This window comes from Rattus norvegicus, chromosome 10, assembly GCF_021556685.1.
Source record: "Rattus norvegicus strain SHRSP/BbbUtx chromosome 10, alternate assembly SHRSP_T2T, whole genome shotgun sequence".
Taxonomy (NCBI): domain Eukaryota; kingdom Metazoa; phylum Chordata; class Mammalia; order Rodentia; family Muridae; genus Rattus; species Rattus norvegicus.
Window position 1 is genome coordinate 7,313,747 of NC_141543.1, and position 24,636 is coordinate 7,338,382.

The 24,636-nt window shown below is 45.4% G+C and overlaps 2 long non-coding RNA genes across 12 annotated transcripts in view; one reads left to right on the top strand and one right to left on the bottom strand.

Moving 5' to 3' along the window:
- LOC102547286 (uncharacterized) overlaps positions 1-16,138 on the top strand; it is a 38,152-nt gene extending 22,014 nt beyond the window's left edge. For 4 of the 11 annotated variants that reach the window (XR_015631386.1, XR_015631384.1, XR_015631383.1 and 1 more), the window contains 3 exons: positions 3,423-3,547; positions 8,338-8,467; positions 14,979-16,138. This is a non-coding gene — a long non-coding RNA (uncharacterized LOC102547286). Of the gene's footprint in view, positions 1-1,880; positions 2,047-2,180; positions 2,215-2,366; positions 2,457-3,422; positions 3,548-7,425; positions 8,092-8,337; positions 8,722-14,978 lie in introns of those variants that run through there. The other 7 variants (XR_015631385.1, XR_015631382.1, XR_015631389.1 and 4 more) reach the window with 5 other exon arrangements.
- Positions 8,677-24,268, bottom strand: LOC120095007 (uncharacterized). Its single transcript, XR_015631395.1, has 4 exons — positions 23,812-24,268; positions 11,080-11,202; positions 9,062-9,176; positions 8,677-8,793 (listed from the first exon to the last, which is right to left on the bottom strand). It is a non-coding gene; the product is annotated as an uncharacterized LOC120095007 (long non-coding RNA).
- Between the last annotated feature and the right edge of the window lie 368 nt (positions 24,269-24,636).

Sequence of the window (24,636 nt, forward strand, 5' to 3'; positions counted from 1 at the left end):
GTCCCTCTGTACCCCACCTCTGAGCCTCACTGAGTTGGCCTATCACCAGAAGGACAGCCAGAAGGACAGCCAGAAGGACAGAAGAAATTAGTTTTCTGCCTCCGTCATCCCGTCATTTATGCCCCGATTATGAACTGAGTCTGTTATGAAAGCTACTTCATTGCCATCTAGACAGGAAGCTTGCTGCCATGTTAGATGCAGTGTGAGTCAATGAAGGCTGAGCGGGCATCACACTCATGAGCCTTTCACCATCCAGAGTTAGGAGCAAAATGGAAATTTCCTTTCGAGTCACCTAACCTTGAGTATTTTGTTATAACAGGAACCAGATGGAGGCAGCTAGCTCCATGTTAGGGTAATAGTGTGTGAGTGTTGGCAAGAAGGGTACTCCCCTGCAGATGGATGGGGCACATGGAGCACTTGGCTAGGGTCTAGGTAACCAGGTGTGCTTTAAAAGCAGAGAGCCTGTGGGTACCAAACAGGTGCATCCCTTGGGATCCACAGTTCCATGCTTTGTAGGGATCATGTAGGTCTGCCCACCTTCAAATCTGATGGCCGCCTTCCCAGACCCTGAGAGAGCATTGTTCACACCTGGGATAAATCCCCATAGTGTTGCCTTTTTGCCTGTGGTTTTCTCCCATCGGTATCTGCTTTTGCTTTTCCTTCCATGCTGGGTTAAACTGTGTTCGAAAGCTTAACATGCGACTAAACGTCAGCATCTGACCTCATTAGAAATAGCATCTTTAAAAAAAAAAGAAAAATATTGTATTTACTATGTGTGGGTCTTTTGTTTGGATAGATGCATGTGTATCATACCTGGTACTCTCAGACCAGCAGAGGACATCAGATCCACTACACTATAGTTACAGATTGCTGTGAACCCCCATGTGGGTACTAAGAATTGAATCTGAATCATCTGGAAGAGCAGCCAGTGCTTAACCACTTAACCTTCTCTCCAGTCCCCAGAAATAGCATCTTTGTAGATGTAATCATGTAATCAGACAAGGTCACCCTTGACTATGGTGGCATCTAACTCCAATGAGTACAGGCCTTATAAGAAGAGAGGGGTTGGGAACAGTGCCTTACCCTTTTAAACCAAGCACTTCAGGGAACAAGGGAAGAAGAAGGGAAGGAGGGAGGAGGCAAGGGTATGGAGACTCCCAGGCCAAGACTGGAGGGTACAGCTACATGCTGAGGAAGGCCAGGAACTGTCTGGCCTACTCTCTTCCCAGACAGATACAGATGGTTGAGCATAAGGACTAGATCAGGGTTCTTTACAAATCAAGGTATTTGAACTCAACAACAAGTGCTGGTGTTTGCTGTAAACCCCATGGAATAATGTGATTTACTATTAATCTTACAATCTCATTCTCTAGGCAGACTGCAACTCCCCAGTGCAGTTGCTTTAGTAAAAATGGTGTTTCCTTCCCAGTGGCTGCTTTTGTTCTGTTTGTTTGTTTGTTTGTTTGTTTGTTTGTTTGTTTTGGTTGTTGTTTCTAGACAGGGTTTCAGGCTGCCCTTGAACTTACAGAGTGTTGTGGTTTGCCTTGGAGTTCTCTCTGAATTTGTAAAATAAAGGCAAGAGCACTAGATTTGGGCAGAGGGAGGAGTCAGGAGCGAGAGGGGGATTAGATTCAGAGAATAGGGTTAGAGAAGACAGTTGGTGACAGTTGAGCCAGTAGAACCTGAGCAGGGGGGAAAAAGGATTGAACAGTTGAGATAGTTGGGAGAGGAGTAATGAAGATAGGTGGGAAAGGGACTGGTTAAGCACACGATGGGGAACTGAGAAAAGTTAGAGGAGACAGGAGATGGAGAGAGGGGAGAAGCTAGGAGTCGTTGTGGGAGAAGGAGAAACTAAAGCATGGAAGAGTTGATATAGTTGGGAGAGTGAGTAATGGAAAAAGTGGGAAAGGGACTGTTTAAAGACACGATGGGGAACTGAGAGAGGATGAGTTGGGAGAAAAGTTAGAGGAGACAGGAGATGGAGAGAGGGGAGAAGCGAGGAGTCGTTGTGGGAGAAGGAGAAGCTGGAGACCTGGCTAATAAAAGGTGCAAGGGATAGATGGTACTGGGCTTTGTATGTTTAAGTGGGCAATTATATCTTACCAATTGGATCTAAGATTATTGTGTTGTGTGTTCTTTTTTTTTTTTTTTTTTTTTTTTTTTGGTTCTTTTTTTCGGAGCTGGGGACCGAACCCAGGGCCTTGCGCTTCCTAGGTAAGCGCTCTACCACTGAGCTAAATCCCCAGCCCGTGTTGTGTGTTCTTTTATGTGAGGGTTTGAGTGTAAGAAAGTGTGTGGCTGGGCTGTGTTTCCACCAAGATATCTAGCAGATATCTGGGGCACTGAGGTGTAGGACCTAGCAGGGTAAAAGACCAAACTTTACCGTTTTATTTTTATATTTTTACAACAACAACAGAGATTCACTTGCCTCTACCTCCTGGGTGCTAAGATTAAAGGTATGTGTCACCACCACCCGGACAGCAGCTGCTTTCTAAGGGACCAGTAAGGGTACTTCAGATTTTGCATATAACAGCACCTTCATTCTCTAACCACTAATTCTACAAAACAAATGTTTGCTGTAAGTGAAGATGTGGAGGGGTCAAGGCGTGGGCCCTGGACCTCACACCAGTGTGGCAGGTTCAACAAGCCCAGGCATCTTCCTTTGCTTACAATAAGGTGAAGTCTAGTTCCCTACTCCTCTGAATCTAGGCTGTTCTCATAATGTTTCTATTAATAAAATGTTCTAGAAGCTTTTGCTCTAATGACTTAAATGCTGGGTAAGGATGCTAGTCTTACCTATTAAAAAATGCAAGGCCTTGTGAAGGACTAAGACAATTTTGTCAACTGAGGTCAACAGTCACTCAACACTGCTAAAGAAGGTCACTGTGGACACTCCCAGTAACCATAGTCATTAACAATAGGTGCCACTCAGTTGAGGAACCATCCACTTGGTGCACAAAATCATCTACACTAGGCTGTTTTAAATTGTAGTCTGGAAACTGTCATTTATGAAGCAAAACCCAACAAATATATTAAAGGCCAAGCCAGATTTCCAACCCAGGTCTCTCACAATTAGAATCTGAACCCCTCAAGAACAGAGTCTGTGTCCTCAGGGCTCAAGTAGGGAACTTCCAGGAAACATATACCAACAAATGCCATGAAGCTGGGTGGGCCATCTGTGTCAAGAAAGGGGCCATCCTAGGCTAAGTGGCACTAGAGGGCACTGACCTACATTTATTTTAGAAACAACTGCTGCATACCAAGGTGAGGGATGTAGCAATCCTCTCTGGCCTCATGAGGCTTAAAATTTGGGGGAGAAAGTAGAGAAAAGCAAACCACTAACCAAGCCTTCACCTACTGCTCGTCCTGTTCCTCTGCTCCAGTATTCCAACCATCATCTAAGCTACCACCTTCTCTTCCAGATTATCCAACTGCCTCTTCATTCTTCATCCACACTCCTCCTTTGGCTCTGCCTTAGGTGGCTCATCTTGCCAGACTTCACACTGAACAACTGCCAAGGATGTTGCAATGCATGAGCTGTATGCAGGTAAGAGGGGTACATGCCTGTCCTGTAATTGTCAGAACATGTCCTCTCTAGAATGGAGAATTGCCTTGAGAGGTGAACATGTGTAGGAGAAAATGTTAATCCCAGTCCAGGGTTTCTACCCCACCTTTGACCATTTAGTTCCTGGATAAAAGGCACACACATTATTACATTTATAATAAGCCTTAAACAGCACAAGAGCCAGGCAGATATCTACCCTCTATGCTATTAGAACCTACCTTTCTATCATAACCCTGAGTTATTATTTTCTGTGTCTTGTCTGGACTGCTCTTAATTCCAATTGGCCAGCCTTCATGGCTATCCTTTCTTGACTTCTAACCCATGGCATCTTCATATTCCTCATCTTCCTCCTCCTCCTCCTCCTCCTCCTCCTCCTCCTCCTCCTCCTCCTCCTCCTCCTCCTCCTCCTCCTCCTCCTTCTCCTTCTCCTCCTTGTTCTCCTCTGACCTCCAGGCCCAAGAGGTCTATTCTGCTCACCTATTGGCTGTTGGCTTCTTTATTAACAATCAGAAATAACTTGGGGGGAAGAGTCATTGGGTTTACACGCAGACCTTGGTCTTGGGGAGCCCACACTCCAGTCTTGGATACTCACACTTAGCATTACAACAGAGAGCAAGACCAAAACTTAACAAGCATGTACACAGCCACCTGCCATGGGTTGAAGAAGCAGGAAGCTCTCTTCCGGACCATATGCTTGCCTTTCAAATCATGTGTCAATTTAAACTCCTTTCTCTTTCATGTTTAGTCTCAGGTGATAGCAGTAGAAAGAATAAGAGAGCCTCCATCCAGAAACCAGAATGAGGTGCATTTCCTGTGTGCTGCAAAATGCTGGGTCCTGTTTATGTATCCAGTCTGTCAGTCTATGACTTTTTATTGGTGAATTGACTCCATTGATGTTGAGAGATATTAGGGACTAATGACTGTTGTTTCCTATTAATTTTGTTGTTCGAGGTGAATTATGTTTGTGTGGCTATCTTCTTTTTGGTTGTTGAAAGAAGATTACTTTCTTGCTTTTTCTAGAGAGTAGTTTCCCTCTTTGTGTTGGAGCTTTCCATCTATTATCCTTTGTAGGGCTGGATTTGTAGAAAGATATTGTGTAAATTTGGTTTTGTGATGGAATACCTTGGTTTCTCCTTCTATGGTAATTGAGAGTTTTGCTCGATATAGTAGCCTGGGGTGGCATATGTGTTCTCTTAGGGTCTGCATGACATCTGCCCAGGATCTTCTGGCTTTCATAGTCTCTGGTGAGAAGTCTGATGTAATTCTGATAGGTCTACCTTTATATGTTACTTGACCTTTTTTCCTTACTTCTTTTAATATTCTTTCTTTGTTTTGTGCATTTGGTGTTTTGACTATTATATGACAGGAGGAATTTCTTTTCTGGTCCAATCTATTTGGCTTCTTGTAGGTTTATGGGCATCTCTTTCTTTAGGTTAGGGAAGTTTTCTTCTATAATTTTGTCAAAGATGTTTACTGGCCCTTTAAGGTAGGAATCATCACTCTCTTCTCTATTATCCTTAGGTTTGATCTTCTCATTGTGTCCTTGATTTCCTGAATGTTTTCGGTGTTTTTGAATGTTTTCAGTGAATCTTTTTGTGTTTTGCATTCTCTTTGACTGTTGTGTCAATGTTTTCTATGGAATCTTCTGCCCCTGAGATTCTCTCTTCTATGTCTTGTATTCTGTTGGTGATGCTTACATCTATGACTCCTGATCTCTTTCCTAGGTTTTCTATCTCTAGGGTTGTCTCCCTTTGTGATTTCTTTATCATTTCTTCTTCCATTTTTAGATCCTGGATGGTTTTGTTCAATTCCTTCACCTGTTTGGTTGTGTTTTCCTACAATTCTTTAAGGGATTTTTTGTGTTTTCTCTTTAAGGGCTTCTACCTGTTTACCTGTGTTGTCCTGTATTGTTGTTCATGTCCTTCTTAAAGTCCTGTATCATCATCATGATTTTAAATCAGAATCTTTCTTTTCCAGTGTGTTGAGGTATCCAGGAATGACAGCCTTTCCAATAGTCACAAATAGTATAAAATACCTTAGTGTGACTCTAACCAAGTGAAAGATCTGTATGACAAGAACTTCAAGTCTCTGAAGAAAGACTTTGAAGAAGATCTCAGTAGATGGAAAGATCTCCCATGTTCGTGGATTGTCAGGATTAATATAGTAAAAATGGCCATCTCGACAAAAGCAATATACAGATTTCATGCAATCCCCATCAAAATTCCAAATCAATTCTTCACAAAGTGAGAAAGAGCAATTTGCAAGTTCATTTGGAATAACAAAAAACCCAGGATAGCGAAAACTATTCTCAGCAATAAAAAGAACTTTTGGGGGAATCACAATCCCTAACCTCAAGCTGTATTACAGAGCAATAGTGATAAAAACTGCATGGTATTGGTACAGAGACAGACAGATAGACCAATGGAATAGAATTGAAGACCCAGAAATGAACCCACACACCTATGGTCACTTGATCTTTGACAAAGGAGCCAAAACCATCCAGTGGAAAAAGATAGTATTTTCAACAAATGGTGCTGGTTCAACTGGTGGTCAACATGTAGAAGAATGCAAATTGATCCATTCTTATCTCCTTATACAAAGCTCATGTCCAAGTGGATCAATGACCTCCACATAAAGCCGTATACACTAAAACTAATAGAAGAAAAACTAGGGAAGCATCTGGAACACATGGGCACAGGAGAAAATTTCCTGAACAGAACACCAATGGTTTATGCTCCAAGATCAAGAATCGACAAATGGGATCTCATAAAACTGCAAAGCTTCTGTAAGGCAAAGGACACTGTGGTTAGGACAAAATGGCAACCAACAAATTGGAAAAAGATCTTTACCAATCCTACAACAGATAGAGGGCTTATATCCAAAATATACAAAGAACTCAAGAAGTTAGACCACAGAGAGACAAATAACCCTATTAAAAAATGGGGTTCAGAGCTAAACAAAGAATTCACAGCTGGGGAATGCCGAATGGCTGAGAAACACCTAAAGAAATGTTCAACATCCTTAGCCATCAGGGAAATGCAAATCAAAACAACCCTGAGATTTCACCTCACACCAGTGAGAATGGCTAAGATCAAAAACTCAGGTGACAGCAGATGCTGGCGAGGATGTGGAGAAAGAGGAACACTCCTCCACTGTTGGTGGGATTGCAGACTGGTACAACCTCTCTGGAAGTCAGTCTGGAGGTTCCTCAGAAAATTGGACATAGTACTGCCTGAGGACCCAGCTATACCACTCCTGGGCATATACCCAAATGGTGATCCAACATATAACATGGCATATGCTCCACTATGTTCATAGCAGTCTTATTTATAATAATCAAAAGCTGGAAAGAACCCAGATGCCCTTCCACAGAGGAGTGGATACAGAAAATGTGTACATTTACACAATGGAGTACTACTCAGCTATCAAAAACAATGACTTCATGAAATTCTCAGGAAAATGGATGGAACTAGAAAATATCATCCTGAGTGAGGTAACCCAGACACAAAAGAACACACATGGTTTGTACTCACTGATAAGTAGATATTAGCCCAAAAGCTTGGAATATCCAAGATACAATTCACAGGCCATATGACACTCAAGAAGAAGGAAAACCAGTGTGGATGCTTTAGTTCTTCTTAGAAGGGGGAACAAAAATACTCACAGGAGGAAATATGGAGACAAAGTGTGGAGCAGAGACTGAAGGAAAGGCCATCCAGAGACTGCCCCACCTGGGGGATCCATCTCATATACAGGCACCAAACCCAGATACTATTGCTGATGCCAAGAAGTGCATGCTGACAGGAGCCTGATATAGCTGTTTCCTGAGAGGCTCTGCCAGAGCCTGACAAATACAGTGGCGGATGCTTGCAGCCAAGCATTGAACTGAGACCGGGGTCCCCAATGGAGGAGTTAGAGAAAGGACTGAAGGAGCTGAAGGTGTTTGCAACCCCATAAGAAGAACAACAATATCAACCAGCCAGATACTTTGTGCTCTTTCTGGGAGTCACCACCAATTGGCAGGACTCTTCCTGGCCAAGCCCTAGATGCTCTACCTTCCAGATCTGAAGACTTTTTGACCCAGACCCAAGTCTGAAAGCTGCTATCTGCACACAATGTGAGCGACTCCTCTGTGAAGTCCCTTCTACCAGTGAACACTGATGCATGCTGGGAAATTCAAACCTCAATCAAATGTGAACTTTTTAGCCTTTCCCCTTTCTCCATAGATGGGTGGCTCAGCAGTCACAACAGATAAGACAGGTGTGGGTGAAGCATATCACTACCCACTCCCGATCCCCCCACCAACCCAAGACAATGTCAGCACAGATGGACTCCTGGCACTGACACTCCCACAGGCTGTTCTGCCTTGGGCAAATCATGCAATCTCTCTGGCCCTCAGTTTTCTCCGAAAAATAGATCAGAGAGGGCTGTTCTTTAATCTCATGTCTTTAACCCCACCACTGGAAGGCAGAGAGGCAGAAGGATATCTCTGAGTTCAAGGCCAGCCTCATCTACAGAGTGAGAGAGTGAGTTCTAGGACAGTCAGAATATGTGAAGAAACCTAGTCTCAGCAAAAAGAGAGAGAGAGAGAGAGAGAGAGAGAGAGAGAGAGAGAGAGAGAGAGAGAGAGAGGAGAGAGAGAGAGAGAGAGAGAGAGAGAGAGAGAGAGAGAGAGAGAGAACCAGCCCTCAATAGTCATAGCTGCTTCAGCAGTGTGCATAGAGCCTAGTTCAGTAAATGTTTAAAAATATTTTATTGCATTTTCCTTTAAGGTTTCAGAAGCAATGTACCTCTGAAACAAGCCAATCAGCAGAGAAGAAACAAAAGCAACATGGCGTCTTCTACCTCCAGCCTCGCAGCGTCCCAGAGCCCCTCTGCAATGATGTCTTAGTGAAAAGCCAGGTTCTTATCCTTTCATCCATTTCATCTCCAATGTACATGCATTTTCCCAGGCTAATGCAGCAGACTATTCCCTAGTGGCTGCGAAGCTCAATGTACTCTCTGCTGCCAGACACATGGTTTGTCTCCAGTCTTTCCCTCCCCAGCAAAACAGCCTCGATCCATCTCCTTTCCCTATGACAGTCCTTAGAATGTATTCATGGGGCCAAGGATGCAGTTTCAATTTGGGTTTTTAATAAAAGTGGGTGGCTAGGTAAGTGGCTTGAATGACTGGTGGATTCTGAACAGATCTGAATTTATGGAGCTGTCTCCAGGAAGATCCAGGTGACCTGTGGCAGAGAGGAGGCCCATTCCTGTTTATTGCTCTTTTTTCTTTATCTTCTCTCCTGCCTTTCCTTCTTTATCTCTTTCTGTTTGAGATAGGGTCTCATTATCCAGTTTGATCAGCCTGCCTCTGCTTCCCATGCACTGAGATTAAAGCCCATGTTGCCTTGTCTCTTTATCACACTGGGGATTAAACCCAGAGCTAGTAAGCACTCTGGCACTGAGCTACATCCTCCGCCCTCTTCTTATTTTAATTTTGAGGTAGGGTCTTACCAAGTTTTCCAGACTGGCCTTTAACTTACTATACAAGTCCAGGCAGGCCTTGAACTCATGATCCTCCTGGTTCAGCTTCCTGAGCTGATGAATGGCAGGCACCATTAGTCTTGTTCTGTTAATCATAAGAATGTGGTTCATCCTCGGTAAAAGTGTGCTCATCTCTTGTCCTAGCTAAAATTTCCAGGGTGAAGGCAGGAGGATCAGAAAAGCTCAAGGTCATATTTCCCTACATAGAGAGTTCAAGGCCAGGCTGAGCCACATGAGAAAAACCAGAAGGATAGATGGTGTTGGCCGGAGGTAGGGAAGGAGTGGGGAAGCTCAGTCCTGCCTGGTGTAGCTCCCTTAGGGCCAGTGACATTGCTTAGTGTCAACTTTCCCTTAGGATGGAGAGGAGGGGTTGTGGCTTCTCCTCTCAGCCCAGGAGGACAGGAGCTTATTATTGAGTTAGTGGGGCAGAGTGAGGGAGAGGCTGACATTTCAGCAGCTCTGATACATGGAGCCACTAGAAGGTTTCTTAGTCCCACATCCTCACCACCCCCTAGCAGCCTACTCTCCCACCTAAAGCCTAGGCCTCTGACCTACACATGTGGATTGTGAATGGGCTTATGTTCTGTCACACCATCTTTCTCACACAATAAACATAAATAATAAATGTATACATGCATGCATACATACATACATGCATGCATGCATACATGCATGCATACATACATACATACATACATACATACATACATACATACATACATAGGTCCTCTTGGAACCTGGCTCCACCAGGGTGTAACCTTGACTTGTGCTCCCGGCCCACTTGACACCTGGCTTCTGTGGCTTGTTTTCTGTCCCCCAGATAATGAGCTAGGACTCTGGTTACTCAGGTTTAGCTTGCATACAGAGAGGCTTGAGTGGGCCTGTCCACTGGAGACCCCTCACCCAAGAAGCATCTAAAGTTAAGTATGGTGGTGTGCACCTGGAGTCCCAGAACTCAGGAGGTGGAGGCGGGGATTTCTAGACTCAGAAGTTGGCCCCTGCACTACCTAGAGAGATGCTGTTTCAAAATTTAAAACCAAACAAACCCAAACAAACATCATGCAGGTTTTTCTTGAAGCATTTCATTATTTCTGAAGTGACCTTGGACTAGCTGACCCCTCTAATTCCCAGGCTCTGGGTATTCCCCAGGTGACATGATACAGACTTTAGGAGGCCTTGTCTCTTTTCATTAAAGACAGTTTTATACACAATATATTTTAATCACATTTTCCTTCCTCCTACTCCTCCCAGATTGTCCCCATCTCCTGGCCACCTCCCCCATAGCTTCAGGATCTCATGTAGACTAGGCTGGTCTCATACTTGATATGAAGTCAAGAGTGGCCTGAACCCTAAATGTCAGGTATGCATCTCCACCTGGGTTATCAGAGCTGGGGGACTGAGCCCAGGGCTTCCATGCTGGGCAAACACACTGCTGTCTACTGAGCCTTACCCCACCCCCTGCCCTATTCCTACACTTGGCAGGTGCCTGGAAAACAGTTGACACTCGGCATTTATCGTAATCAAAGGGAAAACATCCCATGCTGCCTTAAGAACAGCCCCAGGGTGAGGGTATGACCTCCAGCTTCTGTGTCTCCACAGCTTCTGTGCCTCTGTGTCACAGTTCCCCTTGTAATATCTGGGCTGCTTCACTAATCTAGCCTGTCACTTCAAAGCAAGTGACCCTGGGGAAGAGAAGGTAACATGGCTTTAGGAGAGGTAAGTACACTTGCCTGTCCACTAAGCAACCAAGGGCAGACCAAACCAATGGGGTGGGCCTGGACAGGCTGAGCCCACAAGGGGACTGGCCACCTTCTCCAATCCCGTCAAATCAGATTGGCTTCTCAGCGATCATCACCAGCCCCCCATACACATAGCACCAGCCCCTAGAGTGACCGCCCCCCTGGTCCTGCCTGAGCCAGTGTCTTGATCCCCCTGCCTCCGTATTGGATAATGTATGTTATCCATACATTCATTCAGCAATTACTTACTGAGTGTATGCCAGGCAAGATGGAGGTCAGGAGGATGCAGTGGGGACCAGAGAAGGCCCTGACTCCAGATCTCACAGCACCCAGTCATGCCCATATGATATTCCAGAAACTCTTATGTCAGATCTATGGAAAAGGGTTTTGCAGAGGTGGTTAAGTTAGGAATTTTGAGATTGTGCTTAATCATCTAAGTGAACTAATGTATCCACAAGGGTTCAAAAGATTCACTACCCTCTTCTGACCTCCTGAGGCACTAGGCAAGCATGTGGGTAACAAACACATAATCACAAAGGCAAAACACCATATATATATATATATATATATATATATATATAATAAATCTAAAAACTTTATAATTTATTTTTATTTTATGTGCATTGGTGAGGGTGTCAATCTCCTGGAACTGGACTTACATATAGTTGTGAGCTGCTATGTGGGTGCTGGGACTTGAACCCGGGATTTCTGGAAGAGCAGTCAGGACTCTTAACCACTAAGCAATCTCCCTAGTCCCTAAATCTAAAATTTTTAAAAAGTAATTTCAAAACATCCACAGAAGGCGTGGATGGCGGATGTGTAGGTCCCTCTTGGTGCTGGTGCCCTCTAGGTGTAGAGGTACACAAGTTAACATTTCATAATCTGCCTTTCCACCTCCCTTTCCTGACGGGTGGTAGCACCTTCTGGATGTTTCTCAATCTTTCCCATTTTCCCATCAAGCCCTTGCTCTGTTCCATGCCTCAAGTCGTCATTCCACCCCTTCCTGAACACCTGGGTTCTGCAGTGCCCTGGGCTCTGGCCCAGCATTTGACCTTTAGCTCATGATCCCATCTTGCAGGTTTGGCGACTGAGGCTCAGAGATTATTATGTAACTACAATCATGAAACACTGCTCTACAAATGTTGGCTTCCTATGTTGCTGACCCCAAAGCTCCACTGTGCCCACTGTCTCTCCAGACGTTCAATCCCTACCACATTCCAGAGTCCCCTACTTGAGCCAGTGTGACTTTTCCTCCTGTGCTTTCTCTGCTTCCAGTTTCCCCAGCTGACTTAAACCAAAGCCATCATCATTATTATTGTTGCTTGTGCTGTTCTGGATGAAGTCTTGTTGTGTATAGGCTGGTCTTGAAGTCTCAGTCCTCCTGTCTTGGCCTTCTCAGTCCAGGGATGACAAGCACAAGACACTATGTCTAGACCAGCAAACCTTCTGAATAGACTGCTGTAGAAGCCTGCTCTGTAGCCATAGAAGAAAGCTACTGCAGGGACCATAAAGATGAAATGTTGTGACCAAGTCTCACAGTGGTGCCTGCTATCAATCTAGCACTTAACAAACTGAGGCAGAAGGATTATAAGTTCAAGTACAGCCTGAGTCACACAGTGGGTTCCAGGCTAGCCTGTGTTATACAGCAAAACTCTGTTTCAAAAATAACCTCCCCACCAAAAACTGGATGTCGTGGTATACACACATAATCCCAGCATTTGAGAAGTAAAGAGCCAGCCTTCACTGTGTAATGAGTTTGAGGCCAGCCTAAGTTATATTTGACTATGTTGTAAAACAAAAACTAAAAAAATGGAACAGAGTGGAACATAACACAAGAGAGAAAGGAGAATGAGTGGGGTGTTTGACTTGTCGAGCTCACCAGACCCAGGTGGAACACCCAACAGCCATCAGCTGCTTCCTAACTGGGCAGCACAGAGGGCGCTAGAGTCTGATCCATGGTTACACAGGCTAAGGGAGGTCATTATGGCAGCCAAGTCCCCAACCAGAGGGATTAGCACTGTGGAAAACAGAAACTCAGGCCACTGAAGAGCCTATGACCCCAGGCACCCTAGTAAGTAGCTGTAGGCAAATGAGCCTAGGGAAATGTGTCTTCCCTCCAGAGGTAAATTAGAAATGACATTTGACTTTCAAAAGTGTTCACGGCCAGGCTGGGTAGAGAGTGACTGCCTGAGTTTCTCCTGGATGCTCTGCCTCCTCTTCTTAAGCAAACAGTGTGGTCAGGCATGCAGTCGCACACGGCAGCAGCACTACGCTCCCAGCACTTGGGAAAGTGAGGACTATCATGAGTTCCAGGCCAGCCTGGGCTACATGGCGAGTCCCTGTCTCAGAAACATAAAGCCAGGCATGGTATGGTCCACACATGTGATTCCCAGAACTGAGGAGGTGGAGGCAGGAGGATGAGGAGTTCCAGGTCATCCTTAATGTGTAACTCAGTGAGTTAGAGGCCAGCCTGAGATCCACGAGACCTGGTCTCAAAAATAAAAATTAAGGAAAGAGGAGGGTTTGCTGGACCATAGAGGATTCTGATTTGGATGAACTGTGTCACTTCTATTAGTGCTGCTGTGCCAACTATCTTTATATTATAAATATTTATATTTGCACAGAGCATGTTCTTGCCAGTCCTTGATTTGTTTTTTTTTAACAGCCATTCAGACAGATATCAGTGAAATTGCGCTGTGGTTTGAATTTGGATTTTCCTGATAAACGCCGTGAAGCGTTTTCACGAACCTGGTCACTTGTGTCTTTTTGGAGAAACTTCTACTCAGGTCCTCTGCTGCCATTGTGAACTGTTATTAGCGATTGCACTGTAGGAGTTCCTCACATGCTTGTAATATTACCCTTTGAGGTAGTTACTGTTAACCTCCAACTCCACACAGTCTAGAGTCTTATGATGAGGGAGTCTCAGGAGGGACTGCTCAGGTTAGATTGACCTACAGCATGGCCTGGTGATTGTCTTGGCTGTCGATGGGTATAGGAGAGTCCATCCTACTATGGCTAGCAGGACTCCCATGCTGGCTGGTCCTAGGCTGTATAAGAAAGCTAGCTAACGGGGTTGGGGATTTAGCTCAGTGGTAGAGCGCTTGCCTAGGAAGCGCAAGGCCCTGGGTTTGGTCCCCAGCTCCGGAAAAAAAAGAACCAAAAAAAAAAAAAAAAGAAAAAGAAAAAGAAAAAAAAAGAAAGCTAGCTAACCATGATCTACCCGGCAAGGCAGCAAGCAGTATTCTTCCATGGTTTCTGCCTCAAGTTCCTGCTGTGATTGCCTTCAATGACACATTGTGACCTGATGTATAAACCAAGTAAACCTTTTCCTCCCCAAGTCACTTTTGGTTCGAGCAACAGAAAGGAAAGAGAAACAGCCTCTTATTAGGCGTGTTGTTCAGGATCGTTTCCTCCCACTCTGGAGGTGGTATTGTTTTTTAGTGTTCATCATTTCCTTTATTGTGCTTTTTCTTTGTAAATAAAGGTTTATTGGGACACACCTGTTTACCTCTGCATGCCCGAAGTTGCTTCTAACCTAAATCAGTCACTTTACTGGCACACACATGGCACAAACAGTCTATCTCTGTGCTACACAGAAAGTTTGCCAGCTCTTGCCATCAGTCCATTTTAGGGGCAGCAGGGAACTGAAGTCAGGCAGCACAGCTGGCCAAAGCAATGGGATAAAGGTGATGCTAAGCTAGGTGTCATGGTTCATGGTTCTGATGCTCAGGAGGTTCAGGATCAAGAATTTCAGGACAGCACGGGCTGTGGAGTGAGTACTCTATTTCACCATGAGCTTGAGTACAACTCAGTGGTAGAGCACTTCCCAAACATGTGAGGCCCTGAGTTTACCTTCAATAACACAAAATGAAAATTACAATGGGTAGAGGAGGGAGAAGAAGAGGGAGAGAAAGGGAGGGGGATCTGTCCAAGTATTAAGAGGACCTCCATGGCACTAGGCCCTTGACATGGCACACAGCTGACTGGGTCAGGACAGGAGAACCAGTGTCAGTGCTGGGGTTTCTACACATCTGAAGCTGGGGCTGCATTCACTTCTAGTCATCAGCTTACTATAAAAGCATGCACTCCACAGCAGCAGGGCAGAAACAGACATACAACTAATACTACAAATCCTGCTCCTTTCACAGTGACTGCAAGCTACATCTTGTCCACAGGAAGAGGAGGCAACAGGGTTGCTGCACCCATGAGAAGGTATGAAGGAACTCCTGAGGCCACAATGCATGGAAGCTTCTAGAAGAGGCCTCCCTAGTCAAGAAGCAGAGCAGCGAATGAGCCAAAAGTCATGGTCCAGCCTCCTCTTTATTTGCTGCTAACCCTTGTCTAAGTGCTCTCTTAACTGCAGTCCTAAAAGTTGGGTATGGACAGGAGATAAGAGTGGCTCAGGCCTCTCTGTTTCCATATGGGTGATATCTACATGCTTAGCGCCCGCTGTCCCAGACAGTGTTCAAGACCACTGAGTTGCAGGTTGGAGAGATGGCTTACTGGATGCTCTTCCAGAAGTCTCAAGTTTAATTCTTTTTGTAAATATTTATTTATTTTATTCATATGAGTACAATTTATTCAATGAGTACAATGTAGCTGTCTTCAGATACACCAGGAGAGGTCATCGGATCCCATGACAGATGGTTGTGAGCCACCACGTGGTTGCTGGGAATTGAACTCAGGACCTCTGGGAGAGCAAGCAGTGCTCTTAACCACTGAACCATTTCTCAAGCCCCTGGGTTCAAGCTTAGCACCCACATAGCAGATCAAATTTATCTATTACTGTAGTCCCATAGGATCTGATGCTGTCCTGGTGTGCAGGCATACATGCTGACAAAATACCCATATTCATAAATACATAAATACATCTTAAAGGAAATAAAAAACCACTGAGTCACATTTCCTGCATGGAGTCAGGAAAATCCCCCCTCGGTACCCACCTCCTCATACACTGAAGAGTATGTGCAGGCCGAGCGCATGTGAGATACATGTTCTCACCTACATTCCTTCTGTGAGGGAACTGAGGTAGAGAAGTCAAATGACCCACTTACTGGCTTGAGCAAGACCCTGTGTGACACGCTTTTTAAAACAGGCTCTCAAAAAAAAATACTGTATTTCTTTGAAAGTAGATTCTTTTCCCATGTAATGCATCCTGGTTACAGCTTTCTGTCCTTCTACTCCTTGAAGTTCCTCCCCATTTTCCTGTCCATCCAGGACCACCCCTTTCTGTCTCTCATTAGAAAAGAACAGGATGCTAAGAGAGAATAGTAAAATATAACAATAAAATATAATAAGATAAAACAAAGACTATCACATTGAAGTTGGACAGGACAAACTGACAGAAGGAAAAGAGCCCAAGAGAAGATACAAGAATCAGAGACCCACTTGCTTGCACACAGGAGTCCCATAAAAACACTAAACTGGAAGCCATAATGTACACACAGAGGATCTGGTGCAGACCCTGTCAGCGCTGTGCATGTTCCCTCAGTGTGTGACTTCATATGAGCTTTGCTCTTGCTAATTTAGAGGGTCTTGTTCTGGTCTCCCTCCTCTGCCCCATCTGTCTCCCCCAATCCTTTTTCCTTCTACTCTATAGGGTTACCTGAACTCCAAGGGGGAGAGATTTGATTGAGAGCTGAATGTTCCAAGGTCTCACTGTGTGTTTAGTGTCTGGCTGTGGGTCTCTGAATTTGTTCTCATCTACTGCAGGAAGCTTCTCTGATGATGGCTGTGTGAGACTCTGATCTCTGAGTACAGCAGAATGTCATTAGTAGTCACGTCATCACTACTTGTTGTGGTCATTATTTTGTTTGTTTTAAGACCAGTAGTAACTGATTTTACCCTAGGTCCCTAAAGTATCTGGTTCTTGGTCACCCAAGTAGGTATGAGCTCCATCTTGTGGAGTGGCCTTAAGTCAAATCAGACATTGATTGGTCACTCCCATGAGCTTTGGTGCCACCCTGCCCTGTCATATCCTGCAGGCAGGACACCATTGTAGATCAAAGGGTTTGTGACTGGCCTGCTGTTTACATTTCTCCTTTGGTAGCATACAGAATACCTTCGTGTACCAAAACACTAGGATGTAGGGATGAAGGCTCTATGCAGACACCAGCTTGAGTTCTCCATGTTCATTGGGTTGTGTGGGCACTGTCTTCAGCAATGGGGCCTTGCTCTTAGTTTGTGGAGAGCATCCTACTTTCTTGACAGCAGACTGAGTTGTTTTGAGGTTCCCATGATATCCCTCTGGCTAACAACTCAATTAGATGTAACCCAATCTCAGTACTGAAAGCTTCATTTAGTGACAAGAGATGGCCAGTTGGGACTCCACCTTCCCTATTCTTTGGCAATTTCATTTAGATCACCTTCATACATGTACATAGATTTTAGGAAGCTCCCATTGCAGTAGGTTTCCACACTACCCCTCAAGTGACCATTAATTTTAGCTCTTATTGTCTCCCTCAACCTCCTCTCCACAAACTCCCCACTTGATCCTCCCATTCCAGCCACTCTGCAACCCATCCACAATTATCTACTTTATTTTCCTTTAAAAGGGCATGCTTTTAAATTTTGAAAAGTTTGGAAAGTAAAAACTTTGCATGCGGGGATGGGGATTTAGCTCAGTGGTAGAGCGCTTGCCTAGGAAGCCCTGGGTTCGGTCCCCAGCTCCGAAAAAAAGAACAAAAAAAAAAACAAAAACAAAAACAAAAACAAACAAACAAACAAACCAAAAAAAAAACTTTGCATGCCTCTTTAAAGGAATACATGCAGTGAGAAGATCTATCCTTCCTGTTCTTCCAGGAAGGGCTCCATACAGTGTGGTGCTCTGAGCCTTTATTTCCTCACTTAGCTTTCCTAGCTTTGAGATGAGGCCTTGCTGCCTTTGCACTGCTGTATGGAATTCTATTATATAAACAACATGCCTTAACTCTGGGCGCAAATGGAGACCGGAAGGGTTCTGACCCAGACTGCACCACGGTTCATGTGCTGTGTGCTCCTGGCAGGTCCCTCTTTGGACAGTTAGTGGAGCAAAAGTGGGATCTCAACTGTGGGTTTAGGAGTGAGAGCAGTCCTGGGAGACCAACTCTCTCTGGGCAGGTTTTGGGTTCGAAAGGCTGTGCCAAGCTCTGGGCACAGATGGAGACTGGAAGGGTCCAGTCTGTAAAAGAATGCAAATAGATCCATTCTTATCTCCTTGTACAAAGTTCAAGTCCAAGTGGATCAAGGGCCTCCACATAAAATCAGATATACTGAAACTAATAGAAGAAAAAGTGGGGAAGAGCCTCGAACATATAGGCACAGGGGAAATTTTCCTGAACAGAACACCAATAGCTTAGGCTCTAAGATCAAGAATAGACAAATGGGGCGGGGGGGGGTGGCTGGAGAGATGGCTCAGTGGTTAAGAGCACTGACTGCTTTTCCTGAGGTCCTGAGTTCAAATCCCAGCACACACATGGTGGCTCACAACCATCTGTAAAGAGATCTGATGCCCTCTTCTGGTGTGTCTGAAGGCAGCTACAGTGTACTCATATATAATAAAATAAAATCTTAAAAAATAAATTTATAAAAAAAAAAGAATAGACAAATGGGACCTCATCAAATTGCAAAGCTTCTGTAAGACAAAGGACACAAAGGACACTGCCATTAGGACAAAATGGCAACCAACAGATTGGGAAAAGATCTTTACCAATCCTATATCTGATAGAGGGTTAATATCCAATATATACAAAACACTCAAGAAGTTAGACTCCAGAGAACCAAATAATCCTATTAAAAATGGGGTACAGAGCTAAACAAAAAATTTTCAGCTGAAGAATACCAAATGGCTCAGAAGTACCTAAAGAAATGCTCAACATCCTTAGTTATCAGGGAAATGCAAATCAAAACAACCCTGAGATTCCTCCTCAAACCAGTCAGAATGACTAAGATCAAAAACTCAGGTGACAGCAGATGCTGGCGAGGATGTGGAGAAAGAGGAACGCTCCTCCACTGTTGGTGGGATTGCAGACTGGTACAACCATTCTGGAAATCAGTCTGGAGGTTCCTCAGAAAATTGGACATTGAACTGCCTGAGGACCCAGATACACCACTCCTGGGATTATACCCAAAAGATGCTCCAACATATAACAAGGACACATGCTCCACTGTGTTCACATCAGCCTTTTTTATAATAGCTCCAGATGTCCTTCAAGAGAAGAATGGACACAGAAAATGTAGTACATCTACACAATGGAGTACTACTCAGCTTCTAAAAACAATGATTACATCAAATTCTTAGGCAAATGGATGGAACTAGAAAATATCATCCTGAGTGAGGTAACCCAGTCACAAAAGAACACACATGCTGTGCACTCACTGATGAGTGGGTATTAGCCCAAAGCTCAGAACACCCAAGACACAATCCACAGACCACACGAAGAAGGAAGACCAAAGTGTGGTGCTTCAGACCTTCTCAGAAGGGAGAACAAAGTACTAACGGGAGGAAATACAGGGACACAGAGTGGAGCAGGGACTGAAGGAAAGGCCACCTGGGATCCATCCCACATGCAGCCACCAAACCCAGTGACTACTGCTGATGCTAAGAAGTGCTTGCTGACAGCTTGATATGAATGTCTCCTGAGAGACTCTTCCAGAGCCCTACTGATACAGATGAGGTTGCTTGCAGCTAACCAGACTGTGCAGGAGTCTCCCAATGGAGGAGTTAGAGAAAAGACCAAAGGATTTGAAGGGGTGTTCAACACCATAGGAAAAACAATATCAACCAACCAGACCCCCCAGCCTGCCCAGGGACCAAACCACCAACCAAAGAGTGCACACAGAGGGACCAATGGCTCCAACTGCATGTGTAGTAAAGAATGGCATTGTCCGGCATCAATAAGAGGAGAAGCCCTGGGTCCTGGGAAGGATTGTTTCCCCAGTGTAGGGAGTGCCAGGGTGTTGAGGTGGGAGTGGAAACATCTTCATAGAGGCAGGGGGAGGGGAAGCCAGGATAGGAGAGGGAGGAAGGGGATAACATTTGAAATGTAAATACATAAAATATCCAATAAAAATAAAGAAAACTGTGAGTCCTTTTCTGTTATTCTGTGTGACACTGTGGAGGAACTAGGACTGAAGCTGAGGACCTTACAGGGTCAAGGTGAGCATTCCCCCCTGAGCCATATCCCCAGCACTCTGCAATGTCAAAATCAAATTTTTTAAATAAAATTTTTTAAAGTTTTATTTATTTTTATTTATATGAGCACACTGTAACTGTCTTCAGACATACCAGAAGAGGACATCAGATCTCATTATAGATAGTTGTGAGCCACCATGTGGTTGCTGGGATTTGAACTCATGACCTCTGGAAGTGCTCTTAACTACTGAGCCATCTCTCCAGCCCCAAAAATAAATTTTTAAAAAATTAGACAACATGCCACTTATTGAAGGGACACTCTCCTGAGGAGGGCTATGCTATCCTCAGTCTTTTGATTTTTGACATTGCAGAGTGCTGGGGATATGTTCCCTCTAGGAGACAGAGAAGGACTGGAAAGGAAGCCTTTTTCTCATTTATCATACATGCAAGTTTGTTATCCAGTTAAGTTAATGCTTCTGACTGCAGACAAACCAAAGCATATGGGGAAGAAATTAATCCATGAACCCAGAACCTGGATGACTCTGTGATGAGTATATCAGCTGCCAGACTATTCCAAGCCCAGGAGTCTCTGCTTTCTAATGTGTCCATTGAATGAGAATCTGGACACAGTAAGTGCACTTTAAGGCCACAGCTTGACGGGTGTGAGGGAACAGGTGCATTTCACACGCCTGTTTCTATTTCTGTCAGACACATGAGCACAGGTGCCCACAGAAGCCAGAAGAGGGCATTGGATCCCCTGGGGCTGGAGATGTACAGGGATATAAGCAGCCCAAGATGGGTGCCTGGTCCTTCTTTTTGTTTTTTTTGTTTTTTTTTTTTTTTTGGTTCTTTTTTTCGGAGCTGGGGACCGAACCCAGGGCCTTGCGCTTCCTAGGTAAGCGCTCTACCACTGAGCTAAATCCCCAGCCCTGTGCCTGGTCATTCTTAAGAGCAATGTGCACTCTTACCAGTGAGCCATCTCTCCAGCCCTGATACTAATGTATGTTAGGCCTAGCCAGGCCTAGCAGTGGTGCTCCATGGACACTTGGTGGAAAGAGAACTAGCAGAAAGAGGGGTATGCAAGGATGGGACTCGGATGACTCCTAACAGGGTCTTTGGGCGAAGGAAGAGGACAGCTCTGCTGTGTTTGAAGGGGAGGGGTTGTACTGGTTTAGACAGAGTCTCCTGTCACCGAGGATGCCCCTGAACTTCTGGTCCTCCTGCCTCTACTTCCCAGGTGCTGAGAATGCAGGCATGTGCCATTAGGCATGGCGTATGTACTGCTAGAGATCAAGTCCATGGCCATTTGTCAACTACTTTACCCACTGAGCTACATCACTAGCCAGGACTAGAGCTAGGATTACAGACCTATGTCGCCATGCCCAACTATGTCATGATTTAATTTTAATTTATTATTTTTAAAAATATGTATATGGCTGGATCCCCTGAAGCTGAAATCATAAGCTGCCTTTGGATCAAGATGTAGAACTCTTGGCCCCTCCAGAACCAAGTCAGCCTGCAGGCTGCCATGCTTCCCGCCATGACAGGAATGGACTGAAGCTCTGAAACTGTGAGCTAGCTCCAATGAAGTAAAGCCAGTCTGTATAAGAGTTCTAAGGCTCGCTTCAAACCACCTGCCTCTGCCTCCCAGTGCTGGGATTGCAGGGGTACCTACTTCATCATGCTTGATTTATTACAAAATTTAACTTAAATTAATCAATTTATTAAATAAATACAATTTAATTAATTTAATTTAAAATCTAAAGCCAGTTCATAATCTGAGCACTTGCTGGGTTTGAAATACAGGGTTGAAATGTCCCACTGTTCATAGTTGTTCCCAGTTTGGCCATACCAGTTCCTGATTGATTCTCAGCCCACACCAGAGACATCCACCCTCACTAGAAAGAGACAATCAGACCTTGGGTCAAGCTGGGGCTAGGGAACAGGGATGGAGTCACATTTGAGCCAAGCCTGAAACTCCCAGACAAGTGGCCAAAGAATCTGACTAGCAACATTCAAACTCCAGGAGCCCCAGTGTAAGAGAACTTTGGGGTCTTCAGGCAGAGAGGCAGACTTCTGTAGCCAGACTCAGCAGCAGACCCCAGTCACTCAGCAACATATGCCAAACCTTAGTTCCTGCCCCTGTACGAAGCAGTTGGCCATGTCACCACCCACAGGTCTATGAGGATTGTCCTGAACCGAAGGGGTCCTCAGCCCTCCCTCAAGTCCCGTCTTCCCTTTAGCACTTTCTTCACAAAGAGGAAAAAATTACACCTGCTAGGATGAAGGCAACGTGACTGAGGGAGAGGAGCAACTGTAAGTAGTATCTCGTGCCAGCCTGCAGGGTCAGGAAGGTCTGTGCCTGGAGTCGTCCCAGATATGCTGTTGTGGGCCCCCACTTATTCAGCTCCTTCGTGTGCCTGCCCCACCCAGGGCTGGCCACATTGCATCTTGGCCTTCCACTGTTCACATGGAGTACCAAATCACTGAGAACCTTGGTGGATGGGTCACGATGGAAGGAAGCAGGTCCACCCAGGCACGGGCAGTCAAAAAGTGCTCCAGGAAGCCCTCCCCACCCCTACACATCCAAGGTAGAAGGTGCAGAGCAGGGGTGCCCCCAGGGTGAGGTAGGCGGCCTATAATCACCACAGATGACAACCTAGGCTACTTTTGATGTTGCCGTTTATGCAAATTCTGACCCAGACAGGAAGAGGTTTTGCGCCAGGCAAAACATCAGCACAGACGGCAAAGGCTGAAGATGCTTGGGAAAGAAGGCTGACCTATATGAACTCACTGAGAGAAAGCCAGCTGGTCAATGAGCACACAAGCTAGTATGTCCCTCCTTAATCTGTAGTCACTGTGAGGGGTCAAGATGTCAACACTGCAAACTCTGCTATATCTTCTAAGTCCCCACCTCAGCCTCGGGTGTCATCCCTAATGCTGCAAACCTATGTCCCCATAGGGTGTGCGCTCCCAGCTGGAAATGCAGACTGCGCATGTTAATGCCTGCCAGGGAAATACTCTACCATTGCTCCATGCCTCCAACCCAGAGCCTGGGCCTTTAAAAGCAGATTCATCACCATCTAGCCAACCCTTTCAGGTTGGGCCATTTGCTATTTCCCTCATAGCTGTTACCACTTTGTCTCAAGACCACTCACTCTTTCTGGTATGTTCTCTCTCTCTAGTACAGGAACCCAACAAACAGTTTGTCTCTGTCCTACAGGAATCTATCCCTCAAGAGTTCACCTCAGAAGTCAGCTGCACAGAGAGGACTCCCCACAAACATCCCAAGACTCTCCCTTTGCCGTTTATGCCTTATTCTGTTTCCTTCTAGAACTCATGTCTGGTTCCCACAAAGTTACCCTTTTTTCTTTATGATGGTGAGGGCAGAGTGAGGTGTGCAGACCATGATGAGTATGTAGATGTCGGAGGACAACTTGCAGGACTCTGTTCCCTCCTCCCACTCTATGAGTTCTCTGTACTGAACTCAGTCTTGGCAGCATATGATATGAGCCACTTCACCAGCCCAATGTGCCATATGTATACCATATGTATAAACATGGGGGTAAAGGCTAGCCCTTCCTCCTGTTGGGATTACAGGGATGCGCACCGCATTGACTACTTGAATTCATCTTCGTCTATTCCTAACTCTCTACCTTCACCCACGATGTACGAGCTTCCAGAAGCAGGGCTTCATCACCCATGCCCCATGTCACTGCTGTTAGGAGGATCAATTTTTTTTGGAGGACCTTAAGATTTTTCTAGAAATGCACACAAGAAGAAAGCATTTTCTAAGAAAAACTGCCTCCATTGCTGCCCTGCCCATGTACCCTCGATGGCAGACCTGGTTAACTTCGAGTGTCCTGTACCTGCTGCCAGACTCGGCTGAATGTAGTTCTCAGTTGCAGAGGATTCTTCTGGGTCATTCCCTGGGCCAGGCCTCTCTGCAGAGCCCAGGCCCAGAGCCCTGAGCTGCCCTAAACGCATCGCTTTGAAGACATCTGCAGCAGAGTCTCTGCACTTTTCAGAGGAGGGGGTAGGGAGGCTCATGCACTCCTGCTGCCTTGGCTCTGAATCAAAGCTCTGCCCTTCAGGTACAATGGGTCAAGAGAGGAGAGAAGAGGAGAGGAGAGAGGAGAGAGGAGAGGAGAGAGGAGAGAGGAGAGAGGAGAGAGGAGAGAGAGGAGAGGAGAGGAGAGGAGAGGAGAGAGGAGAGGAGAGGAGAGAGGAGAGGAGAGGAGAGAGGAGAGGGGAGGAGAGGAGGAGAGGAGAGAGGAGAGGAGGAGAGGAGAGAGGAGAGGAGGAGAGGAGAGGGGAGAGGAAAAAGCGGGGGGGCGGTTAGAACACTCCCCCCTTGGTCCTGCTGGGTAACCTGTGGAATGCTCTGGTCATAAAGGGCACATGGATAGGGAATTTTTTTTTCTTTTTTTTTTTTTCGGAGCTGAGGACCGAACCCAGGGCCTTGTGCTTGCTAGGCAAGCACTCTACCTCTGAGCTAAATCCCCAACCCCTTGGATAGGGTATTGATAGATGCTTGGCCTAGCATCTGTATAGCTATACACCAAAGCCAACACCCGGGGATGGGACCTTACATCCTGGACTCAGGGAAGGAGCTACTGTCCTGTTGGGCTCCAAACATGGCACAGAGAAACTTGGTCCTGCCCTCTTTAGATCCCAAATTACTCAGAGATAAA